Here is an 18,471-nt window from a genome sequence, read left to right as displayed (position 1 = left end):
TACCTAGATCGCTGTGTCTTTCATCCTTTGCTTCCTGAAGGCCTCAGAAAAAGCATCTTGTGTAGGACCAAACGATGGCGAGCATTCGCAAGTTCTAAACATCTGTAGCAATGGTCACAAATATTCCAAAAAAAAAAAAAAAAAAAAAAAAAAAAACTTTGAAAACATCGGTACTTTGTGCAGAAAATAGTTTGCAAAAGTTGCAAGGAAGCAAGAAAAGGAGCCACAGAAAGAATCCAGTCTGATGCGGCTGACTAATGACTGTTCAGTAACGGGAAAGGACTAAAACTTCTGTCAACATCAAAAGGAACCTGCATAGAGCGGCATAACCCACGAGCGAAGAGTCAAAACGCACAGACTTCTCCTGCAGCTCTGTAGAACGATCCCACCAAAGTTACGTCTAAGGGAAAACCCGGTTTATCTTTGCCTGGAATCCGGGCTTGTTTAACAGCCTCTGAGCACATATCGCCTCGGCACGCAAGTCACGCCACTGATAAGGAGAAAGCAAGGCTTTCATCTATAATCATCAACTTCCACTTCATTACTAAAAGGGATGTTTAAAAACATATTTCGAACAGCTGTAAAGTGTGCTGGCTAAAAAGGTAATCGCTTCTTTCCACAAGCCGTGTATGAAGATGAAAGCAGAGTTGACATGTGTGCGAATTGGAGTTTTAGGCCGGGTTCACACCGCTGTGGGGGGAGATCCGGATGTGATTCGCACCCACACTGCAGTGCAAATCACATCCGATCTCCGTAGCGATGCGAGTTCAGCCATACAGATAGTATGGCTGAATTCGCATCGCTCCCGCAGCAAACTCGCACGGGACCCTTTTTTTGGTCCGCAACAGAATCGGATCGCATGGGTGTTCACACCATGCGATCCGATTCCTGTGCGAGTCGGCAAATCGCACTGCGATATGCGGACGGATCTGGGGGTGTCATTAACATATCATTGACACTCCCAGCCGTCCGCATAGGGCAGTGTGAACTGCCGGCGGGAGGTGTGCGATGCGGGAAAACGCCGCGGATTCGCGGCATTCCCGCATCGCTGTGGTGTGAACCCGGCCTTAAACAGCATCCAATTCGCACAATGTGAACGTGACCGGCTCACGTCTGGGGCAGCTGCGGTGCAACCAGTTGCCTAGTACCCGCCGCAATTATAATGCGGCAATTTGACTTGGCTGCGTGAAGCCACGTAATGGTACGTCTGTGCCTGCTTGTGATCCAGCGGACTCCATGTCTGCTGGCCACCCGCGATCGTGGGAAAGGGCCAGAACGGGGATCTGTCAATGTAAACAGATCCCCGTTCTAGAGGAGAGAGGAAACACTAGTGATCAGGAACAGCAATCTCTCCATTCTCCCAAGCAGCCAGTGGCGTAACTAGAACCTTCAGGGCCCCGATGCAAGAAACCATGAAGGCCCCCCTGAACCCCAGCCAGGGCCCTTCCCTCCGAGTCCGGCGGTGGAACTCCAGGGCGTGGTCACAGGTATGACCTTTGTGAGCCCCGTAGTTCCACCACTGGTATCAGTAGTTTTTTAATTATTTTTAGGTGCCCCATTCCATGTCTGGCTGGGGAGAACAGACATCAGACTGAGTGGCAATGCCTGGAGAAGCAGAGGGGTACTCTGAGGAGCCAGCTGAGGACACAGGTCATGCAGGGAATGCACAACTAAAGAGCAGCCAGTGCGATAGTGGAGCATGGAGCTCTGCTAGTCACTATCCAGCCACCCGCTTGCATGGTGCACTGGTACCCCTAGCTGCCTATGCTGCTACCGGCCATATGTAGAGGGGGCTGCATGGGCCCTCTGTATCACAGGGCCCGGTTGCAGTCGCAACTGCTGCACCCCCTGTAGTTACGCCCCTGCAAGCAGCCCACCCCCATACAGTTAGAAACACCTCCCAGGGAACAATTAACCCCTTACGCCCCGTACACTGTCAGATTTTCCAAAGGAAAATGTTCGATGGGAGCGTTTTGTTGGAAATTCTGATCGTGTGTAGGCTCCATTGGACATTTTCAATCGGAATCTCCGTCACACAAGAATTGAGATCTGGATCACACATTTTCTAACAAAACTCGTCGTTGGAAATTGCGATTGTGCGTACACAATTCCGACGCACAAAGTTCCAAGCAGAAGAGCAGCACAGGCTATTGGACTTCATTTTTCTCGGCTCGTCATACGTCACCGCGTTCTTGACGTTCACAATTTCTGACCAACTTAGTGTGACCGTGTGTATGCAAGACAAGTTTGAACCAACATCCGTCTGAAAAAAAACCCATGGATTTTGTTGTCGGAACATCTGATTGTGTGTACAGGGCATTACCTGCCAGTGTCATTTATACCGTGATCCTTGCATTTTTTTGTTTTATAGCACTGATCACTGTATTGGTGTCACTGGCCCCTAAAAAGGGTCACTTAGGGTCAGATTTGTCACACCGCATTCCTGTTCAAAAAAGTAATTGCATGTAATTCTTTGCAGTGTGATTTGAGCCCATTTATATTGTATGGGCTCAAATCGCACTGCACAAAAAAAACAAAAAGTGGTATTGGTAAATAGCATTAGCGAGTACTTGAGGAAAAAAGTAGCGGTACTCGTACTTAGTCTCAAAAACCTGGAATCAGTGCATCCTTGCAGAAATTAAGAAAAAAAAAAAAACGCATTGAAAAACGTGGCAAAGTGCATCTAAAAAAAAAAAAAAAAATAAAAAAAAAAAACACACCCCTGTTGCTTTTTGAAATCACATGGCCTCTGAAAAAAATAAAAAAAAAATAAAAAATTCACAGTAAATCGTGTGCATTTTTTCGCTACCCATCATCTTTTTTTCCTATTGGTTATCGGCATTTTACCATTCTCGGCGGCCGATATAGCAGTGCATCCCTTGAATCTGGAGGTAGAAGAACAAATGCTTTGTCAGATGCCTTCCTCTACTCTGTGCGCCCCCCTGGATGCCCCTTTACTTTAGCTGAAGAATCTTAACCTACAATGCAGGGCCAGCAGTCATGGGCTGTAAGGCAGGCCATACACGGCCAATTTCTTTCCTGCAACCACAAGATAATCTGGCAGGCTGGTTGTACCAACGTATCGATTATCTTGGTGCATTCAGCCTGACCATTAACAGTTCGAATCTCGGCCGCTTAAGCAGGTGGATTCAAATCGTGAACGGCCGGCCTAAGCAAGGGGTGCCGAGGGCCCATCCGCAACCCAGAGTGTCGGAGAGGAGAAATACGCAAGTATGACGGCTTAAAGTGGTTGTAAACCAAAAAAAAAAAAAAAAAAAAAAAAAACGCAACCTGCAAGGCAAAGGCATAATGAGCTAGTATGCATAGCATACTAGCTCATTATGAATAAGTTACCTGAGAACGAAGCCCCCGAAGCAGTCCTCCGTCTTCATGTCTGCCGCTGCCATGTATCCCGGAGTGACTTCCGGGTCTCGCTGCTCCGGCGCTGTGATTCGCGGGAGCAGCGATGAAGTCACTCCCGCACATGCGCATGGGAGCCGACACTCGCGGCATATCGCCGCCATCTGCGGCCTGCCCAGTGCGCCTGCGTGCCGCTGTCTACGGCGCATGCCTTTTTGGAAATATCTCCGAAACCTATACGGTTTAGGAGATATTTCTTGGACCTACAGGCAAGCCTTAATCTAGGCTTACCTGTAGGTCAAAGTGGTTTGTAAGGGTTTACAACCACTTTAATCTTCTATGATAAAGCAGCACTTCAGCATTTCTCTTCTAGGTGAGAATGTCAACATCTGCGCATGCACAGGTTTCCCAGGTTCCTTCAGAGTTCCGCGAAAAAAAAATATATAAATATATATATATATATATATATATATATATATATATATATATATATATATATATATATATATATATATATATATATATATATATATATATATATATATATAATAATTTAAGTCAACAGCTACAAAAAGTGTAGCTGCTGACTTTTAATAATCAGACACTCCTGTCCCGCGGTCCAGCGATGTGGGTGTACGAAGCCCAACTCCTTTTCACAGGCCCGTCCTTACTGTGGGCGCCCATTGGTGGCTTCACAGCCAGACACACACTGCGCATGCACGAGCCGTGAATAGCTGGGCAATCTTCTGGGACCTGTAACGTGTCCCAGAAGATTGCAGGGGGGGGGGGGGTGAACTTCCTTTCAGGCCAAGGAGCCCCTGGGAGGAAGTGGGAGCTGGATGCCTCCAAAAAGTGGGTATCCACTCCCTCCCCTGAGGAACGTGGCATGCGAGGGGGGTCACCGTTGCGGAAGTTCAATTTATGGGTCAAACTCCACTTTATGCAAGTCCCAAAACCTTGCGTATGCGTAGATGTGCTCGAGGGCTGTGCCCAGTACTCATGCCATAATGGTGGTACAAGGGGTTCTGGCCAGAGCCGCTAAAGAGGGGACTGCAGGTACTCGTTAACCCTTGTAGTTGAAAGGGGCGGGCAGAACACAGGTACTTGCGCCCCCCCCGTAAAAAAATAAAATAAAAAAAAAACCACAACAAAGTTTTCTGCCCTGTAATATTGTGCGATCATAAAATGCCCATTTCCACATCCATACTGCTACATTTTCTAGGAAGAATAGACATTAGGGGTTGCAGACTTCTACACTCATATCCACACCATTGTCCCCGGGATCCTCCAGGTAGGCGCTCTTATCACAAGCACACCTTTTTGTGTTTATTTAAGGAGGGAGGGCTATACTGGTTATAAAAAAGGAACATAAAAAGAATTTACAATGGGGAAGCCCTCTTAACCTTCCCTACAATCTGCATATCTAAAGCATACATAAGGCCCCCTTGGTCCTCTGGTGCCCTTTGTCTGACACAGTCCGACAGGCACCACGGCGCCCCCCCCCCCCCCTCATCCCGAGATTGTGTCCAGTCTTCTACAACACAGGAAAAAAAAAAAAAAAAAAAAATTACTTTCTTCCAATGCCGTCATGCTTGCTCTCATCAGACCGACTCGTGCACAGAAAATATCCCTTACCCGGGACGGCTGTCAATGGCTGTCCACCCACGTACGTGCGTGCGAATCCTGGAAACCGATAAATAGTCCCTAGATTTTCTTTTCCTCCCCACACTGGGAACATCTATGGAAGGGTCTACTGAGGGCCGGTCATAACACAATCCAGATGCATTTTTGCGATACGTTGTGATGCGTTTTCAATGCACTCCAGTGCGTTTTTCAGATGCACATTACTTGCAGACACTGCCAGCTATCAGCAGAAATAGCAATCAGAGAGATTAGAAACCTTGTTCACAGCTATTGTTCTCTGACAAAAAGGTCAGAGCCAGGAGTTGTCACTGTTCTCAACCCCAGCATAACAAAACACCAAAACCGTTAGGTCTCATACACACACTAGGCTCTTCTCAATGCCTCTGACAGGAGGAAAAGCTACAACCCTCGCAGATCTCTTATAAACATAGCACACCTGTGCTCAGACCACAGCCGCACATACTGTGGTTTATCATCCAACGAAGAGGCCGCAAACAGTGTAGTATGCTGATCAAAATCTTTAGTCTAGATCCTTTAGGAGTAAAGCATCCTATGGCACAAGAGATGTTGATGCGTTTCAGGCCAGGTGATCTTTAGTCTTGAAGACATGACTAAAGCCCATCTGGGCTGAAACACATGCAGTCCAGTGACAAGATGGTGATCCTGGCCGTGTGTATGAAACCCATATAAATTTCTCAGCCAGAACCCCAATCCTAAGGCAAGGTGCCGACACTGGCTGTGTGAATGAAGCCCAACATGGTATTGTTGAGCCGGCACCCCAATCCTGAGGCAAGATGCTTACCCTGGATGTATGAATGAAGCCCAACATGGTATTGCTAAGCCGGCACCCCAATCCTGAGGCAAGATGCTTACCCTGTACGTATGAATGAGGCCTAACATAGTATTGCCGAGCTGGCACCCCAATCCTGAAGCAAGATGCCGACACTGGCGGTGTGAATGAGGCCTAATATGGTATTGCCAAGCCAGCACCCCGATCCTGAAGCAAGATGCCGACACTGGCGGTGTGAATGAGGCCTAATATGGTATTGCTGAGCCGGCACCCCAATCCTGAGGCAAGGTGTTGACTCTGGCAATGAAGCCCAACATGGTATTATCGAGCCGGCACCCCAATCCAGAGACAAAATGCTGACCCTGACAATAAAGCCCATATTATTTCCGAGCCGGCACCCCAATCCTGAGGCAAAATACTGACCCTGGATGTGTGAATGAAGCCCAACATGGTATTGCTGATCTGGCACCCCAATCCTGAGACAAAATGCTGACCCTGACGGTGTGAATGAAGCACAAAATGTTCTCTCCAACCACGCAACTTAGTCTGGGGGGGGGAATGCTGAGCGAGTCCTGAATAAATATGGCTCCCTCCTTCTTGGGAAGATGGCATTGTCAAGGGGAAGTTTCTTGAAAGAGTTACTTACACATTGCTTTGCATATCCTGAACAAAAAAAAAAAAAAAAAAGGAAATCCAATACGTCTACTTTCCCATAACCCCGCAGGGTCATGCGCCATTTGAATCTGTCCACATGCACACAAGATACAGTTGCACAAGTGACAAAGAACTCCACATACCAACTTTTCTTTACACGCTGATAACCCGAGAGTATCTAAAGCGATCTACATTATCATACAACCCAATGATTGCGAACAATGCATGCCGTGCAATTCACAACGTACGTCCTTGATCGCCTTAGGAAGGAAAGTGACTATATATGAAAAAAATAAATTAAAAAAAAAATGGGATTAATCGGTTCCGACACGGGCTGCCACAGAGTTCCAGGAAGCCGCGGCGGTGGTGCTATCTCTTTAAATGCACCAACCCCCCTCCCCGCCGCTCTTCCCCATCCCAAACCACACCACCCTCTCTGTAATCCCTTGAGCCAAAAGCTAAAAGGCTGGAATTCAATCTCTGTTTCAAAAACCAACATTACATCACTCCGATTCCAGGACAGCTTTAAAGACACAGACTACAGCAACAGCGCACACTCTCACATTTATACATTTAAACAGTGGAAACTTTACAAGGAATTTCCATCTGTCTGGGCCTGCAAGTTAACGCAAGGTCTTAACTCTTCCACCGCCAAAGCGGGGGCTTACTAGACAAAAGCGATTTTTTTTTTTTTTTTTTTTTTTTTTTTTTTTAAGATTTAAAAAAAAAAAAAAAATTAAAAAAAAAAAAAAAAAAAAAAAAGCAAATTTTCCCAGCAGACTGAAATACGTCAGAACAAAAACAAAAAGGGTAGAGGGGAACAACCAAAGAAAAAATACCTACGGCGGCGCATTTTCCGTGCACCAAATCAGTGAGTGCCATGGGCTCTATGAGCTGCTTCACTTTAAAAGCAATGGGCAACAGATTATATTAGGGATCATTCACATCACATGGAAATTTGCCTCGAGTCCCATTCACACCACTGCGCAAAAAAAAAATGTTATATATATATATATATATATATATATATATATATATATATATATATATATATATATATACACACACACACACACACACACACACACACACACTGCCAATGCAACAATGAGCCCTAAGGCCCCATTCACATTGCATAGCAGCAACGATTCTCATGCGATTCTGCATGTTACAGAAGACCTTTCATTTACTTGAATGGGCTCCCCTATAATAATACAGGATTTATATAGCACCAACAGTTGGCACAGCGCTTTACAACATAAGGGCAGACGTTACAATTCAATATACAGTACACACTTGTCTCCTTTTTTGGGAGACGAGCTTCATGCGATTGGGGGAAAAAATAAATAAAAAACACACACGGGGGTTGACAATTTGCCACCGGATCCTGTCACACAACAATCCCATCATGTTCGGGGTGCCACTGAAGGATAATGGCACCCCCCAAATGCAAACTGTTTAGCGGTGATTGCCAATGCGATTTGGAAATGCAGCCTGAACTGTGGCGATTCTGCCCAAAGTCGGGGAGCATAACTGGGGCCTTGAAAACCATTTACATAAGGTGCATGGCACGGTTTTGAGTATTGCACGCAGGGCAGCCAATTAATTTCAATAGGCTGCCTGAGGCGAGAAACGCTTGAAAGAAATCTGACCCTTTGGAGAAATTGCGCCGCTCCGAAAGGCACCATGCGCTTTGGCGCACGTTCTCGCATGTGTTAGGATGCCTATTAATGGCACCGCTGCTCATCCGTTTCTGCACATGGCAGGAAAGAATGGGGATTTTAGCACACATTACCACAATGCAGAAGCCTGAACATAGCTTAAGCCTTGGTTCACATACACTATTGTCAAAAGTATTGGGACACCTTGCCTTTACACAAGACCTTTAGTCTCAGTCCGCAGGGTTCAATATTGAGATGGCTCACCCTTTGCAGCTATAACAGCTTCAACTCTTTCGGGACGGCCGGCCACAAGATTTAAGAGTGTATTTATGAGAATGTTTGACCATTCTTCCAGAAGCGCATTTTGTGAGGTCAGGCACTGATGTGGACAATAAGGCCTGGCTTGCCGTCAACCGCTCCCAATTCATCCCAAAAGGTGTTCATTTTTTTTTATTTCCACACCAAAAATTGCACCGCATGGGTGTTCACACACACACACAAAAAAAAAAAATAATATGTCCTGCACCATTTCAATGCAGTGAAATTTCAGCCATATACAAGATAAATGGGCTCAAACTGCACTGCAATAAATCGCATGCGATTTGAACAGGAACGCATTGCGATTCCTGTTCAAAACACATGCGGCTCCCCACACCGTACCAGCGTGAAGCTAGGCTTAACGTCTGACAGAATGCGCAAATAATCAAGCATTTGCGCCAATATTCAAAGCTACAAAATTGTAAGCGGACAGCGATGAGGAGCGCCGCAGGATGGAGAGGATGTGTGTGAACAGACAGCACATCACACAACAAAGTAGCAAAACATGTTTCCTGCCTGCAGCACAATTTATCCCAGTTACATTCAAAGGGTGCAGCTAAACGCGACACTCGACCCACGTCCTGCAACGGCATGCAATGCAAGTGGTTGCAGCGCTTTGGTGGTGGGAAGACGTCATAACCTCTGAAAGCGATCACTTACCAGGAGGTGCGGCTGTTCAGACCCAAGTCTAAGCTTAGCCTTACTGTTCTGGTACCCCAAAAGCACAATTTTAAAAAGAAGGTCACAACATTCCAGAAATCAAGACCCAAAACGACCCGCTTTCCATGAAAATAAAATTGAACGCGCTTCAGTTCCTGTGCACACCTGCGTGATTTTATGCCTAAGCTGATACACAAGAGGATTCATATTTACTTTATACCTATGGAATTCTCATTCATGTATCTTGGGGGAGGGATAAAAAAAATAAGCAAAAAGGTCAGGTGCTTCTTTGGTGCAATAATGTGCGTTTTTTGCACCCATAAAATGCAATTCAAGTGCATGAAAATGCAGTCGCACGCTTGAACCTAGTAAAAGTTTAGATTCAAAAGAGAATGAATGCATTAAAAAAATAAAATACAATAAAAAAGTACTGGTGTACCATCAATCTATACTGCAGAACTCAGAAGGAACGCACATAACCCAACATATTTCAGGCACTGGGAGCCGCAGTGTGGCCCTGTTAAAGTTCTAAAGAGGTAGCGCACGGCGAGTAGCTCACTAGTAAACTTATACCCATTCCTAGCTCAATAAGGAGACGAGCGACAGAGAAACCTCTAACATACATGTGCAGTACGACGGGTGTGCAAATCACAAGAGCGGCTGAAGAGCACTGCAAATATCTGGGCAGATAAATCACTTCACTTCCATATTATTTCCACTGCATATTTGATATCCGATCTTAAATTGTCAGCAATATTTTAAAGCCTGCTTGTGCATGGGACACCTAGCTGTGCGTCCAATTCTGGCATTTATGTCTATGGCAAGCTAAAATACAATGCAGCCAGATGGCGCTGAAACTGTACGAAGTGATACTAGAGAGTGGGGCCCTACGCGTTTAGGGATATAAGGCTGAACGATTCTCTCACGATTCTTGCAGCGTAACATCTTTCACATTGAAACAAAAAATAAATAAAGAAATTGGGCTAACTTTTTTTTTTTTTTTTTTTTTTTTATTCATTGAAGTGTATTTTTCCCCATTTTATTCCCTAGGGTCTCTGCTAAAAAAAATTTTTATAAATATATATATATATATATAGCAGAGACCCTAGGGAATAAAATGTCAATTTCTGCAATATTTTATGTCACACTTTTGGGGTTCCAAGTAATTTTCAAACAAAAAAATATTGATTTTTACCTTAAGACACAAGTGTCCAAAAAAGAAATAGGACTTTGTGGTTAAACTTCCTGCATTTACATGTTAAAAACTTGGCAGACTGCCCGTTTTATTTTTTTTCTTTACACACGGAAGTTTATCCCTTTGATCCAAGAAGGAAGCCTTTAGAAGGTTTTATGTTAAAAACTTGGCAGACTTCCCAGATGTTTTCTTTCGACAGCTGAGTGAGCAGATAAGTCAACACTTGTTATTTGAAACAATCAAACTCGGCAATAGAGATTGTGGGGGAGGGGTTGAATCAACTCACAATTTTTTAACGATTTATTGTGCAGCTCTAATACAGTCATAAAAACACATATGGTGCCAAGGCTGGGTTCACACTCTTGTGTGCTGGAACATGTGGAAAACTGCAAACTTTCACAACAAGCACAGAAACGCGTTGCCATTTGACCAGACTTCCGAAACATCTCCAAAAATACGCCCCTTTCTAACCGTTGAGACCACTAAGCAACTTATTCACTCCCTTATCTCTCGCCTTGACCACTTTAACTCCCTCATCGGCCTACTTCTCCGCAAGCTATCGCCTCTTCAGTCTATCATGAATGCCGCTGCCAGACTTACCTTACTTACTTACTTACTTAACCACCTTACCAACCGTTCAGTGTCTGCCACTCCTCTCTGCCAATCTGCACACTGGCTGGCCAACTAATAAAATACAAAACATCTACAACATCATACAAAACCAGTCACAATTCTGCCCCGAGCAACATCACCAATCTTCTCTCCAAATATCACCCAAACTGTCCTAACCACTCCTCCCATGACCTTCTGCTCTCTAGCTCCCTTGACTCCAGAACTTCCCCAGAGCCTCTCCCATGCTCTGGAACTCACTTCCCCAATCTGTCCAGTTATCTCCTACTCTGTCCAATTTTAGGCGATCCTTGAAAACTCATCTCTTCAGGGAAGCCTATCCTGCATCCGGCTAAAACAACCAAAGCGGCACAGTGGGGTAGTAGGTAGCACTCTCGCCTAGCAGTAAAAAGGGTCGCTGGTTCTAATGCCATCCAGAACACTACCTGCCTGGAGTTTGCATGTTCTCCTTGTGCCTGTGTGGGTTTCCCCCGGGTACTCCGGTTTCCTCCCACACGCCAAAGACATGCAGGTAGGTTAATTGGCTTCTGTCTAAAATTGGCCATAGTAGATGAATGCGAGTTAGGGACCTTAAAGCGGAGGTCCACCCTAAAGTGGACCTTCCGCTCATTGGAATCATCCCCCCCCCCCCGGCGCCACAATTGCCACCTTTCAGGGGGGAGGGGGGTGCAGGTACCTCTACAGTACAGGTATCTGCACCCACTTCCGGGATAGCTCTCTGCGGAAAGGGGCGTAGATTACGCCCCTTTCCGAAAGCCCCCCGCTGCCTGCGGGGAAACACACAGATCCCAGAGGCAGCGGGTCCATCCTTATTGCGCAGCGCGACTCGCGCATGCGCAGTAGGGAACCGGGAAATGAAGACGAAAGGCTCCACTTCCCGATTCCCATATCCAAGATGGCGGCAGCAGCACCCGAGAGATCGGCTTCGGGTGCCGACATCGCGGGCGCGCTGGACAGGTAAGTGTCACTATTTTAAAAGTCAGCAGCTGCAGTATTTGTAGCTGCTGGCTTAAAAAAAAAAAAAAAAAAAAACACGCGGACTCCCGCTTTAAGATTGCAAGCTCCTTGAGGGTAGGGACCGATGTGAATGTACAACGTATATGTAAAGCACTGCGTAAATTGACAGCGCTTTATAAAATTATTATTCCCTAATCAGTTCATCCCTCACAGCTCGCACTTTTTTTGTTTCACCAGACCCTCCCTATTAGAGTGTAAGCTCACAGGAGCAGTGCTCCACTAATTCTCTTATTTTGAAATGTACTGTTGGAGTGGTGTCTCCCCACATTGTAAAGCGCTGTGCCAACTGTTATCTCTAAATAATGTTGATGCCTGTAGGTGTGAACCAAGCCCAAATGAACGGGCTGCCCTACAAGCGACACATGAGAACATACTGAAAATGTGCGGCTACGCACACGTTGCATTGCGCCAGTAGACGTGAACCAAGCCTAAATGCAAGTACCAATTGATAGAGCGCTCAGCCCGGGCGTATTTCAGGCTGCAGGGAACTGGGGCAGGCATGCGTCTCCCGGCCACACAAACACACCAGGATTGGACGCACAGGGCCATGTAAAAGGGGGCCTATGCAGGATGTCATCCTTTCACCACCTGGGAACGCATTCAATAAAGTCAGATGCCAACGACAATACTGTGAATGCATTAACAAAGGACATCCAAGAAGGTCTATAAAAAGTTGCAGAAAAAATAAAAAATAAAAAAAAGGGGGAAAGAAGAAAGGATCGACTATTCTCTTACAATAGAAACACGATTAATAAAAGGCAACAATCAGAAATCAAAGTGTTAAATACGCCACCTTTCGATTGGATTTGGAAAGTCTGGGAGTTTTGGAATTGTATTAGTAATTTGGCCTTGGCTCCGCTTGAAACAACAAATGCGAAAAAAAAAAAAAAAAAAAAAAGGAGTTGGGAACGGTTTGGGGAGCCTCAATTAAGGACAAGTCTTAACAGAAGCAGAATAGAGTTTAGGAAGAGAAGATGGGAGGGTGAAGAAGAGGAGGGGGGAAGGCTTCAAATTCCAAAAGACAGACAATCAGGCTACCCGGGGAGGGGGGGTGGGTTTAAGGTGGCGCCAAATAAAAAGCGAAGGATGGGGGGGGGGGATTCAAAACAACATTACAAAGAAAAGGAGGGAGATGGGACACGGACATGACAGCTTGTGTCCCGAGGAGGAAGACACCTGGATGGAGTTTGTTCGGGTGAAAACTAAACTGCTTTCAAAGTCTGCTGCAAAAAAAGCGCAATGAAACTTTAGATCGACTCCGGAGGAAAGGAACGCATACCGCCATTGTTACAATTAATAAAATTCCAAATATGTCAACGCACGCACATAATATATACATACACACACACACACACTACATTCACATGAGGGTCCCCCTGCGTCTGGTTAATTTAGAGTCTAAATGCCTAAAAAATGCAAAAACCTGATATAAAAAATATATATATATATATATATATATATATATATATATATATATATATATATATATATATATATATATATATATATATATATATATATATATATATATATATATATATATATATATATATATATATATATTTTTTTTTTTTTTAAATGTTAAATTAAATGCTTTTGAGATCTTCTTGCGTTTGGATGCATTTAGAGGATCTAATCTGGAAGCACAGGATTCTGTAAAATGCAGCATGGCAGCTTTTGGTCCCTGTTAATGATCGGTAGCTGGTGGGATCGGCTCCTGATCATGTGACCCTCGCAGCAGCCAATCACAGTGGATCTTTCCTGCCCCCAAAGTCTTCACAAGAAGGGATTTAAACGGGTAAAAACCAAACATAGGTGGTACTGCACATTATATTGGGGTGCACTTGTATGTCCTCCAAGGCTCGGGTCACACTGCTGCACCTTGGCAAGGCATGCCCAATCACACACACCGATGTGCATTGTCTTAAGGCAGGTCAATCATTTGAAAAAAATAAAAATAAAAAATAAAAGAGAAGAAAGAATACCCCTCTACACAATTTACCATTTTTGCAATGGACCACAATAAGCAAGTGACATTATGTTGTGGTGCTCTGCAAGCGCGCCATTTAGAATCAAAGGCACTGGCGCACACCAAAACGTGCGTTTTTACAGCGCAAGCCGAGGACGCTGCAAGTGACAGAAGGACCAATCGCAGTGACAAGGAGCTATCCCGACTCCACACTAAGATCTTCACAAAAGAAAAAAGTGGCAGCATAGAGATCAAAGCACAGTGGCACAAAAAAAATAAAACCCCACACTGCTACCCAGCAGCAGCCTGAGAAAAAAAAAAAAAAAAAAAAAAAAAAGAGTTTACCCCCCCACCCCCCAACCCTGTGTGCACAATCCAAGCAGGCAGGGGTTAATCTGCAGGGAAAGGCTTAGCTCATGGAAAGTAAATTGCCATTAGCAGCTTCTGGACAAAGTTTAGAGCAGTTAGATGCTTTAACCCACGCAGAGCCAGACAGCCAGGCCACCTTAAGAGCACGTTGTTTATCGGAAAAAAAAAAAAAGTTCCATTTGGAACGTGGAGCTCGGATACAACTGTATCCGCCTGGGAGAGGAGGGGAGGAGGGGGGGGTTGGTCAGTGTTATGGACCCCCAGAAATCAACAGACAGCCCAGGACACCCCAACATGGGGAGATGAGAGAAGACACATATGTAGTGTGATCCTACAACAGGCACAGCAAGGTGACAACACACAACTATGCACGATTCTTTATTCACAACACACACTGGAAGATCACTGTACAGGGGATCGGGTTACACGTCACATGCAACTATAAATGATCAATCAGCCCAATGTTGTTATCTCTGATCTGCACTTTACAACCATTGATCTGCATCTCACAACTAACAATCCTTCACAATCCCTGATCTGCAATTTACAACATACAACCATTGATCTGCCTCCCACTACAATCTTGCAACAATTGTGTACAATCCCTGATCTGCATTTTTTTGGACACAAACAGTGATGTATAACCCCTGATGTACGCTTTCCTACAATCACACACACAACCCCTGATCTGCACAGTATTTCAATCACACAACCAGCAATGATATACACTCTAATCTCTATTTTTCAATGCACAATCCCTGATGTACACTTTGCTACAATCCCACTACCAGCAATCAGGTACAATCCCTGATCTGCACTTTGTTACAAAACACAGGATGATGTACAGTGCCCTAATCTGAACTTTACTGCAATCACGACACAATGCCTTCAAATCACGCACAATCCCCGATCTGCACAATCCCCGATCTGCACAATCCCCGATCTGCACAATTATGTAGCAAAGTGCAGATCAGGGATTGCACAACTACACAACGATGTACAATCCCCGATTTGGACTTTGTATACGATTGTGTAGCTGTAGCAATCCACAGTCTCCACATTTACACTGTGCAATCCCTGGTGTAAACTTTACTACAATCACACAACCAGCATGTGTGTATATCAGAGACAGCACACTGTAAAATGTGGAGATAAGGGATTGTGTAGTTGTAGCAATCTCTGATGTACATGATTGCTGGTTGTGTGACTGTAGCAAAGTGTGCATCAGGGATTGCATACAATTGTGTAGCTGTAGCAAAGTCCAAATCAGGGATTGTACATCATTGTGTAGTTGCAGCAAAGTGCAGATCAGGGATTGACATGATTGTGTAGTTGCAGCAAAGTGCAGATCAGGGATTGACATGATTGCTGGTTGTGTGATCGTAGCAATCGATGATGTGCACTTTGCTACAATCACACAATGATGTGTAACCAGTGATCTGCACAGTACTACAATCACACAGCCTGCAATGATTTACACTCTCTGATCTTTATAATGTACACTTTGCTACAATCACACAACCAGCGATCGTACAATCCTTGACACACAGCTTGCTATAACAAAACAAAACTGAAGGTGCTCATACACAGCAATTGATCTAGAAACAAGCGATTCTCCCCCAATTACACTATCACACAACACAAGCTATTGTTCTGCACTAAAAACCTGGAGCGGATTGGTTGTAAATGCGGCCAAATGATGAAATAAAAAAGTGACAGATGTGTGTGGCTGTGGACCGGGTTAAGGTAGATCCGGCACCGGACTTCCATGCAACTTTCTGGCACACACACCGATAATCCTTTGAGTGATCAGAAACAACTGATAAAAGATACAATGAAACACGGCAGAGTCATTGTGATCGATCTTGGTACAAGCGATCAATTGAACAATGCAACATAAAGACAGAAAAATCTGAATATAAAACATTTAATTGATCTGTATCATTATTGGTTGTCTGACAGACAGACATTCATACAATTAGAAACTATTGATAAAATTGCAATCACCAATGACACTCATCGGATGGAGGGTGTACAATCTATAATATGTATTCTAATTGATCATTTTAGTTGCACTAAATTAACTTAACGATCGATCGTATCAGAGTGTGTGTGTGTGTGTGTGTGTGTGTGTGTGTGTGTGTGTGTGTGTGTGTGTGTGTGTGTGTGTGTGTGTGTGTGTGTGTGTGTGTGTGTGTGGCCACTTTACACCAATCCATAACACTCTAAATTAGTGTAATGTTTTATGATTTTAATTTGATCAGTTAAGTCACACGAGACTGAATGCTGATCGATCAATCAGATCGACAAGCGAGGATGCCATACAACCGACTAGTGTCAAAATTGAAGCAATGCTCTTTAAATCAAAGTAACATTCTTCAATTTCCAATTTTGATTGGTTAAGTCACATTGGATGATCAATCGTATAATACCGATAGGCAAGTGGACAACATTTCTCTACAGGTCTATGGTTTATAATTTGGATCAGATGATCAATAGATTGCATTGCTAGATGTGTGGAATCAACCAATTGAGTCAAAAACTAAACCAACACTCTATAAAAAAAATATATATATATATTACAGAGGATGGGGTCTCCGGTTGGTGACTTTGATTTGATCATTAATTGAACCAATAATACTGATAATGGAAATCAATAACAGAGCTCTCCAGATCAATATCTGGTTTACAACTTTGATTCATTAAGTGCATCTTAATGATTGAAAAATCGAACCGGTATGTGTGTATGGACCCCGTACAGCCGATCGATCTGAAATCAGACCAGAGCTCTCAATATCAATTGATTGGAAAGTTTAAGCTGTATCAGATGATCAATAACACGACATGGATAGGTGTGAGAACACTGGACAGCCGATCGAATGGAAACTAAACCAGAAATCTGAATATCAAATGGAACAGCGTCTGGATTTGGATTGATAAAGTCGTATTGGATGATCATATTGATCAGTTAAGCTGTATTGGAAGATCAAATTGATCAATAGTCAAATTGGATGATCATATTGATCAGTATTGGAAGATGGTATTGATCAATAAAGACTTAATGGATGAATTAATTTTGATCGGTTAAGTCATATCGGATGATCAATTACATGACATTGATAGGTGTGTGAACACTGGACAGCCGATCGAATGGAAATTATACCAGAATAGCAATAGAACGGAGTCTGGATTTGATTTATAAAAGTTGTATTGGATGATCATATTGATCGGTTAAGCTGTATTGGAAGATCAAATTGATCAATAAGGTCATATTGGATGACCATATTGATCGATTAAGCAGTATTGGAAGATCAAATAGGGCATACCGGATGATCACATTGATCAATAAAGTCTTAATAACTGAATCATATTGATCGGTTAAGTCACATTGGATGATCAATTATGTGATATTGATAGGAGTGTGGACACAATACAGCCAATCGGGTCGAAATTGAACGAGTGCTCGGGGAAATGAAGGGTCTCGGGATTTAATAAGTTGTATTGGATGATCGTATTGATCAATAAAGTCGTATTGGAAGATTGTATTGGATGAATAATATTGATTGGGTAAGTCGTACTGGATGATCAATGATGTGATATTGATAGGTGTGTGGACACAATACAGCCAATCGGGTAGAAATTGAACGAGTGCTCGGGGGAATGAAGGGTCTCGGGATTTAATAAGTTGTATTGGATGATCGTATTTATTAGTTAATTTTTATAACATGATCATATTGATCAAACAAGTCATATTGGATAATTGCATTGATTGGTTTATTATCAAGTGATCATATTGATCAGTAAAGGGGCATTGGGTGATTGGTTGTATGGCACCATAGAGAAGACACATTACACACATACAGTAAAGCCCCCGGCATCGGTCAGCAGAGCCCACACACACGGGGAGATCTCCATCGTGCGATCTCAGGGAATGAGAAGCAGGAAAAGTGCAGTAAAAGTTGCTCAGCACTCCTATCCGGACTGTCATTCCCACCCCCCCATGTACACAGATCTCCCCCTCTGTCCCAATTATCACAGTGCTGAAAGCTGCAGCTGTTGCCCATAGCAACTGGGAGAGTGCGGTTGCCAGGGGCGACCTGCCCCTCCTCCTTCTCCCCAGAGCGCAGCGCCAAAGTTGTTCCGCCAGCAACAAGTGAGAAGTGCGCGGCGCGCCATGTGGCCGGAGTGGCGGGCGGAGTTGCGG

General features: G+C 44.1%; 1 protein-coding gene across 2 annotated transcripts in view; it reads right to left on the bottom strand.

Moving 5' to 3' along the window:
* ERF (ETS2 repressor factor) overlaps positions 1-18,471 on the bottom strand; it is a 189,422-nt gene that overhangs the window by 72,764 nt on the left and 98,187 nt on the right. The window lies entirely within an intron of this gene.

The sequence above is a fragment of the Lithobates pipiens genome, unplaced genomic scaffold, assembly GCF_037356315.1.
Source record: "Lithobates pipiens isolate NorthernLeopardFrog02 unplaced genomic scaffold, aLitPip1_a1.2 Scaffold_27, whole genome shotgun sequence".
Lineage (NCBI taxonomy): Eukaryota > Metazoa > Chordata > Amphibia > Anura > Ranidae > Lithobates > Lithobates pipiens.
Note: the sequence above shows the minus strand (reverse complement) of the source record. Positions and strands in the feature narration are given on the sequence as shown.